The following is an 8846-nucleotide window of genomic DNA, read 5'->3' on the forward strand; positions in this document are numbered from 1 at the left end:
GTTAGAAGAGCAAGATCTGTCTGCACTTTGTTGAGGACCTTCTTCGGCTTGGAGTGGTAGTGATGAGGATTAAATACAATATAAATTTCTCAAGTATAGCATATAGAAAAGAATGGATAAAAAGCCACATGAATACAATATATATTAAAAAAGGGATAAAAATTGTTCAAATACAATGTTTATGGATTAAAGATATCTCTCTCTCATCTTTGCATAGCACAACATAACTCCCTATGTCTATATAGAGCTCTACGTTTAGGCCTAAAATGTCGACCTTTACACCATGGTGCTGTGTATGACTTATACTACAACCAACAAAGATTATGAGTGGCCATTCAACATCTAGAAAGCCGTGAGTCATACATTGCAAACTTACCTTGGTCGCGCAACATCAAGAGTACTCCCACTCCTCCTCAGTCACTTCTTTACCACACTGTTGTGCACTTTTCAATTGGTTGTGCAACCATCTTAAACTCAGGAATGTTAGTAGGCTTTCCAGACCCGCCGGATAATGCATCGGTGGTCGTCTTTCCTGTCTCCACTCAATTCATGCCCTTTGTCGCTCTTGCTTTGCATCCTCGTATTGTGAAATTCACTTTTGCATCACTGGATTGTGAAGCATGAAAAATTGATTGACATTAGCCTGTAGATCTTTCATCATCTTCTTCTCAACACTGAGATTGCATATGACAATTGCATGATATGCGCTCATCATTTATGGTTTGCCATAGCGTGTCTTGGGCTTTATCAAATCCATCTAGCCACTCTGTTATGTAAACTAGGGACTTTGATACCAGCCAACAACCTTCTGCCATGCTACCCTCTGGATGTGCCTTCTCACGCACATGTCCCTTGAGTGTTTTCATGAAACGTTCTAAAAAGAATATCCATCTGGAATTTATTGTGCCAACTATTTTCACCTCGTCAACTATGTGAGCAAGAAGATGCACTTGAACGGTTAGCATGGTAGTAGGAAAGTGTTTCTCAAACATGCACACAACCTCCACAACTTTTGGCAATATGGCAAGCCATAGAGCTTTCCCACAATGCATATGCCTTGTGGGAAAGCTTTATGGCTTGCCGTATTGCCAAAAGGATTGCCATTGTGTTGTTTTTAGGGACACGAGACAATTTTAGCGCTTGGAAATCGCTTGCAAACATATAGACAACACAATGGCCAGCCGTTGGCAATACGGCAAGCTCTATGGCTTTCCATTTTGCCAAAAGGATCTCCATTGTGTTGTTTTTAGGGCCGTGAGGCAATTTTAAAGCTTGAAACTTTCTCGCGTATATATAGACAACACAATGGCTAGCCTTTTTGTAATAGGGCAAACCATAGATCTTGCACACAATGAATACGCATTGTGGGAAAACTCTATGGCTTGTCGTATTACCAAACAGCCAACCATTGTGTTGTTTTTAGGGCTGCTTAGCTATTTTAGGGCTTGAAAACCGCTTGCGGACATAAAAACAACACAATGGCAAGTTGTTGGCAATACGGAAAGCCATAGAGCTTGCCCTCAATGCATATGCTTGTGGGAAAGCTTTATGGCTTGCTGTATTGCCAAACACATCCCCATTGTGTTGTTTTTAGGGACATGAGGCAATTTTAGCGCTTGAAAATTGCTCGCAACATATAGACAACACAATGGAGAGCCGTTTGGCAATACGGCAAGCCATAAAGCTTGCCCACAATGCATATGCATTGTGGAAAAGCTTTATGGGTATGCTTATGCATATGCATTGTAATCAAGATCTATGGCTTGTCGTATTGCCAAAAGCCTGCGATTGTGTTGCTTTTAGGACCGCTTAGCTATTTTAGGATTTGAAAATCGCTTGCAGACATATAGAAAACACAATGGCGAGCTGTTTGGCAATACGTCAAGGCATAGTGCCTACCCACAATGCATATGCATTGTGGGAAATCTCTATGGCTTGCCGTATTGCCAAACAGCTCGCCATGGTGTTATTTTCATGGCTGCTTAGCTATTTTAGGACTTGAAAACCGCTCGCGGACATATAAACAACACAATGGGGAGCCGTTGACAATACGAAAAACCATAGAGCTTGCCCACAATTCATATGTGTTGTGGATAAGCTGTATGGCTTTCCGTATTGACGAACGAATCGCCATTGTGTTGTTTTTAATATGCGCTGTGGGTAAGCTCTATGGGTTGCCATATTTTCGAACGTAGCTTAACCCAACCTAACGTAGCTTAAATTAACTTAACCTAACGTACAAGATAACCTAACCTAACATAACCTAACGTAGCTTAACTTAATCTAACCTAATGTATAAGATAATCTAACCTAACCTAACCTAACTTAACTTAACTTAACCTAACGTACAAGATAACCTAACCTAACTTAACTTAACCTAACGGACAAGATAACCTAGCTTAATGTACCTTAAATTAATCTAACCTAACATATAAGATAATCTAACCTAACCTAACCTAAATTAACTTATAACGTAAACTTAACCTAAAATAACATAACCCAAAACACTACAAGAGGTTGTGTGCTCTTGTGACGCTTTTAGCGATGAAAATACACTGGGTTTTTATAACCCCAGGCGTCGCTAAGAGCATCGCTATGAGCGTCGATACGGGGATGTCGCTATAAGCGTCGCCTAGCGTCGATACGGGGATGGCTAAACTAACGTCGTCTAATCAGACGTCTCATCGCGTCCAAGCGGCGTATCTCTTTCCAAGGCATCATTGAAGCTATCACAATCCCTTCTGCCATGGTCTTTCTATGACACCATATGCATATGTGCAGAAACCCTTATTTGCTTTGGGATTTTTGTCCTACAGGTTGTCCTTCTCTTCAAGCCTTTTCAGCTTTAAGTTCAGTTCTTCGATTCCCTTAACATGCTCATCAAGCATTGAATTATCACCTTTCTAACTCACAACAATAGGCTTTGGTGGAATCTCCGATGTGCTAGGAGTAGATGTAGTACCATTCACCACCATCTTGTCCCTATGACATTTCCTCTTAGCTCCGTCCTCAACCTCTTTCCATTCAGCCTTTAGACCTTGTTCTGTATTCTTGTCTTCAAGGCGTAGCTCTAATTTTTCTTGGAGCTCAAGACCTCCAGCTTGAAGGAACAATTCAGTCTTTTCACTATCCAAAGTAGCTCATTCTGTTCCTGACAGTTGAGCATAGCCCCACTTAAACTATCTCAATAGTTCAGTGATGCAAAGTTCTTTTTTTGGATTTGCAACTCATTCGAAGAAATTCTTTTTTGTAACCATTTCAAAGTCCTCCATGAAGTATTCCTCCATTATGACTAATTTGAATTGCTCCCAACCTTCTCCATGCTGCTCCTCCCTGATTCCCCTTACATGGTCGCTAATCTCGGGAACCACAACAAGCTCAAAACTACAAATCATGTCCACCTCTAGAACCCATTGTAGCTCCACATTCTTTACATAACCATGAAGAAACTTTGTGACATCTTTCCCTTCAAATTGGTCCATTTTTTTTCACAATAGCTTGAAGGCTTTGGTTGTTGACACCTTTCTTCTTTCTATAGCCTATTGTCATTGCATAAACATAGCCAATGCTTGAAGGATTTTCATTGTGCCTTGATCAAAGCACATGCCTTGTTGCTCTTGCTGATCCATAGTTTTAATATTTGTATTTAAATATTCATTAGAAATGTAGAAATGTGTGCGGTCTAGCTTGGAACGTGCAAAACCTCTAGCTGTGAGAGTTCGTGATGAGAGTCACAAAAAATTTAAGAAAAAGAGTTTATGGAAAATCACAAACTCTCTTTCTAAAGATGACTGAAAATCTAAGAGGGTTCGTGACAAGACAATCACAAGCCTTATCCCCTATTATGGTTGGAAATTGCTTATTTTCTGACGAGTTCGTGATGAAAGGATCACCAATTCACATCCAATTTTACTTAAAAAGAGCAAATAAGAAGACTAAACTTTCAGCCATGAAAATTCAACTCTCATAGATGCCCAAATTTCATTCAAAATACAAACCTCTTTCATGGAAACATGTAGCCTCGCGTCGGGGGGTGCACTATGTAATTATGTTAATGTATAACGTGAGTTTGATAGAAGGGATTTCAAAATGCAAAAAGCTTAGGTAATTTAACAGAGATACATGAAAGTACGGGGTTTTTATATTTAATTTTGGAAGAAAATCTTAAAATAACAGGTCATTTGATGAATTCAAAAATGTTGAAACACTAGAGAGGTTATGTGCACTTGTGACGCTTTTAGCGATGAAAATACATTGGGTTTTTTAACTCCCTGACGTTGCTTAAACTGTCCCTAAAAGCGTCGCTATGAGAACGTCGCTATAGGCGTCTTTATAAGTGTCTCTATATACATCGCTATATAACGACGCTAGCTTTCCTTCTGTAGCGAAGCTGGTAGCGACGTTCTAGAACCTTATATAGAGACGCTTATACTAGCGACGCCCGAGAATAAAACGTTTTGGGTGGCAAAGCATTCAACCATATTGAATATTTCCAAAATAAAGTATACCTAAATGAATCGAAGATAAGCATATATTCACCTTTGAAAGAAAGTGCAAGGTATAGACCCAAAGTAGTCACCCACAAGACAATATAACCATTAACTCCATCATGCATTGCATAATAAAGATACAAAACTGACAAAAGTAATTGGACGAAAGTGAATCGACGAAGAAAATCAATGACAAATTTATACACATCATAAGCCAAATCACTTGATTGTTAAGCTTTGCAAATGTGATAGTTACAACACAATTGTCATTATTCAAAAATACATCGTTTTTCAATAGTTACAAAAAGACGTACACACGTCATCTCAGTATACATGCTATGACAAAAGAAAACTAGTGCTATCTAGCTATGGCTAAAGTAATGTCGTCTAATCACACGTCTCATCGTGTCCAAGCGGTGTATCTGTCTGCAAAAAAAAAAAACAATAAGATTTTCTGTAAGTACAAACATATTTTTACAAAACAATCTATTTTCTTAGCTTATCATTAAAATACAACAAATGTAAAAGAGTAAAGTGAAATACTAACCATGACGCCGCAAAAATTGAGAATGTCCATCAGGGCGTTTAAGCCCTTTCTGCCCGCGTGCTCGCGCTCGTACGGTGTGTGGTCACGTACTGTCATTGACCACTATTCAAAACATACAAAGAGTACACTATGTTAGAATTTAAAAGTAACTACCAAACCTAAAGGGCAATGCCAAAATACTTACAAAATTGGCCTCAAATCATGTCCACCCACTGCTCCCCAAGTGGTGCGAGCTCCCTCCCTCTACTCGCGCTTTTGCTGCCTCCTTTTGTTGCTCGAGGGGTTCACTATAAGTAAAACTACCATATCACATACATTCAAGACATGTTTGTAAAACCCCTTATCTATGAATTTCATTAGGAATATAATGTACCTTTTTCTTTTAAAATTTGTAAGTTTTTTCAAATTTGAAAAAATAATGACCTTCTGTATCTATGTTTATGTAAGATTCAAGAACTTTACATACCCTTTTGTTGAACTCACGTGATATGTTACATTTTTATTAGGTAATCTCCCCAAGTGATCTCAGAATGTGCTAAATGCTCCAAAACAGAGGGAGACACTGAGGGAGTGGAACAACGTGAAGGTTCTCCAGAGCGATGATGCTGCTCTTACCACCTCCTCTACTGGGGTGACAAAGAAGAAAGAAACTCATCATTATCCATACCTTCATTAAACACACAAATATTTAATCTTAATATTGAATAGAGAAGAAAATATGGACAAGTTATAATCTATACTATAGATAATAGGGGGAGGGATTCCTAGAGAGAGAGAGAGAGAGAGAGAGAGAGAGAGAGAGAGAGAGAGGACTCATAACGGGAGAGGGATTCCTGTGTAGAGAGAGAGAGAGAGAGAGAGAGAGAGAGAGAGAGAGAGAGAGAGAGGACTCATAAAGGGGGAGGGATTCCTGCGATGAGGAGTTCATGCTGGCTTCAAATTAAACCTTAGCAAGTAGTGATGCACGCTTACTGCTTCTTCGTTATGAGAGCAAGATCTGTCTGCCCTTTGTTGAGGACCTTCTTCGGCTTGGAGTGGTAGTGATGACGATTCAATACAATATAATTTTCTCAAGTATAGCATATAGAAAAGAATGGATAAAAAGCCACATGTATACAATATATATTAAAAAAGGGAGAAAAATTGTTCAAATACAATGTTTATGGCTTAAAGAGATCTCTCTCGCATCTTCGCATACCAGAGCATAACTCCCTATGTCTATATAGAGCTCTCCGTTTAGGCCTAAAATGTCTACCTTTACACCATGGTGCTGTGTATGACTTATACTACAACCAACAAAGATTATGAGTGGCCATTCAACATCTAGAAAGCCGCGAGTCATACATTGCAAACTTACCTTGGTCGCCCAACCTCAAGAGTACTTCCACTCCTCCTCAATCACTTGTTTACTGCATTGTTGTGCAGTTTTCAATTGGTTGTGCAACCATCTTAAACTCATGAATGTTAGTAGGCTTTCCAGACCCTCCGGATAATGCATCCGTGGTCGTCTTTCCCGTCTCCACTCAATTCATGCCCTTTGTTGCTCTTGCTTTGCATCCTCGTATTGTGAAATTCACTTTTGCATCACTGGATTGTGAAGCATGAAAAATCGATTGACATTAGCCTGTAGATCTTGCGTCATCTTCTTCTCAACACTAAGATTGCATATGACAATCGCATGATATGCGCTCATCATTTATGGTTTTCCATAGCGTGTCTCGCGCTTTATCAAATCCCTCTAGCCACTCTGTTATGTAAACTAGGGACTTTGATACCAGCTAGCCTTTTGCCATGCTACCCTCTAGATGTGCCTTCTCATGCACATATCCCTTGAGTGTTTTCATGAAACGTTCTAAAAAGAACATCCATCTGGAATTTATTGTGCCAACTATTTTCACCTCGTCAACTATGTGAGCAAGAAGATGCACTTGAACGGTTAGCATGGTGGTAGGAAAGTGTTTCTCAAACATGCACACAACCTCCGTAGCATTTAGTTTGGCGAATGGTATGGAGTCTACATGGATGTTCTTTTGTGAAATCCATTGCATCAACTTTGCAAGTTTGTAGATTGTGGTACAGACGTTAGGAGACAAACATCCCTCAATGGCCACCGGTAATAATAACTGCAAAACATGTCTAGCAATGATATGAAAGTGCACACACGAATTTGTTACACAATTTCCACTATGATATATTCCACTTCAAACATACCTGACATATTTTATGCCAGTCGTGTGACTTGAAACCAGTAAGCTTTCCTTCTTTAGTGAAACACGTTTGGAGCGAGTGCATTATGCCAGTGGGGGTCTGCACAAATCGAATGGTCTCCTTTACTTTGCATTCTTTGGCTCCTGTCAAAATCCATGGCACTTTAGGGAGTTTTATCGATCCATCGACTACTGTCTGCGGCCAATTATTCTGCTTATGATCCACATTTCTAAGGTCAACTCCAGCTCCCAAAGTATCTTTCTTGCCAATCAGATGATCCTACAGCAGATTACCCACATTCTTGAATATGTGCATTGGATCGAGCAAGTGATTGATCATGAGTCTGGGCCAATATGGTAACTTGTATCATAGAGAGAGTCTCTTCATCCCTCATGACAAACCATCATCACACGTCTCCTTCTTCTCTAGCCATGCTTGAGCACACATTCTCGGTGGCTCTCTTCCCAAAAAACTGTCGTGTAACTCATGATTCTCTAGAAGATGCGCTTGATGACCTTCGTAGATTTTCTTCTTCAGTGAGGGCGCGTGACGTGCATTAAGTTTAGGTCCACATGTGACACATGCTCTGCATCTACTTGTTTCAAGCCCTGCATGTATACACATGACAATCGATAAGCTTGAGAAAAACCAAGATTTATAGTGTTTGAGTTTGAGTATGAGGATAAATCACCTGAGCGTTTTGCTAGTCCGGGATAGTCATGCATGGTCCACATTAGAATGCCTCTGATCAAAGCATTGCGTCGACTTGTGTGTCAGCTCATATCCACCATTTCTATGCCAATCCACAGTTTTTGTAGCTCTTCCAATAGTGGACGAAGATACACATCCATATTCTTCACTTTATACCACCCTGGCACAATCAAGCTTAGAAACAGGTGCCCCTTCATGGTAGTCAACCACGGGGGTAGGCCATTGGCGAGTTTGGTCAACAATACTGCGTTAAATGTTGTCACCTTCTATGTTGGAATCCATGTCAAAGAACGCGTCCACCATCTGCTCCATCTCTACTTCTTGAAATGCCACATCAGGTATTCGTTGGGAGGACTCAATCGATGACTGCTCGTTTGAAAATCGTCTTCTCTGGGATGAAGTTGGAGCAATATCTACTTGCGGAGTTTGATCTTCAATCTCTAGACTATGAGATCAATAATGCAGGTATTGTAGTTGCTCTATCAGAAAGAGACTGTGATTACGTATGCGTTGGTCGCAGATTTTTTGTTTTTGTAAGATCTGATGCTTGCAATGCGCACAAGGACACACCATCCTATCGTCCATACTTTATCTACCAATGATGCAACAAATAATTAAAACACTCTAATTGTTTTAACTAAACACTACTAAGTACATGACAATACATGACAACCTCACATTCTCTAGCCAGGCCCGATCCCCGCACACCTCGATCTAGAGGTGCACGGAGATTACGACCTGTAATGGAATTTGCCTATTCAATTTGAGAATAGCGGAATTTAATGAGAGTACTTTCAAGAAATGATTTTGTGAGCATAGCGGGTAGACATAATTGAAGATATCAACATAATCATAGCAATTAGTTAACTTGGCATAGACAATAATTTTGC

General features: G+C 39.8%; 1 pseudogene; it reads right to left on the minus strand.

The window, feature by feature from the left end:
- Positions 1-547: 547 nt before the first annotated feature.
- Positions 548-7970, minus strand: LOC147430731 (uncharacterized; annotated as a pseudogene).
- Between the last annotated feature and the right edge of the window lie 876 nt (positions 7971-8846).

The sequence above is a fragment of the Adiantum capillus-veneris genome, chromosome 21 (genome assembly GCF_014529385.1).
Source record: "Adiantum capillus-veneris isolate H3 chromosome 21, ASM1452938v2, whole genome shotgun sequence".
Lineage (NCBI taxonomy): Eukaryota > Viridiplantae > Streptophyta > Polypodiopsida > Polypodiales > Pteridaceae > Adiantum > Adiantum capillus-veneris.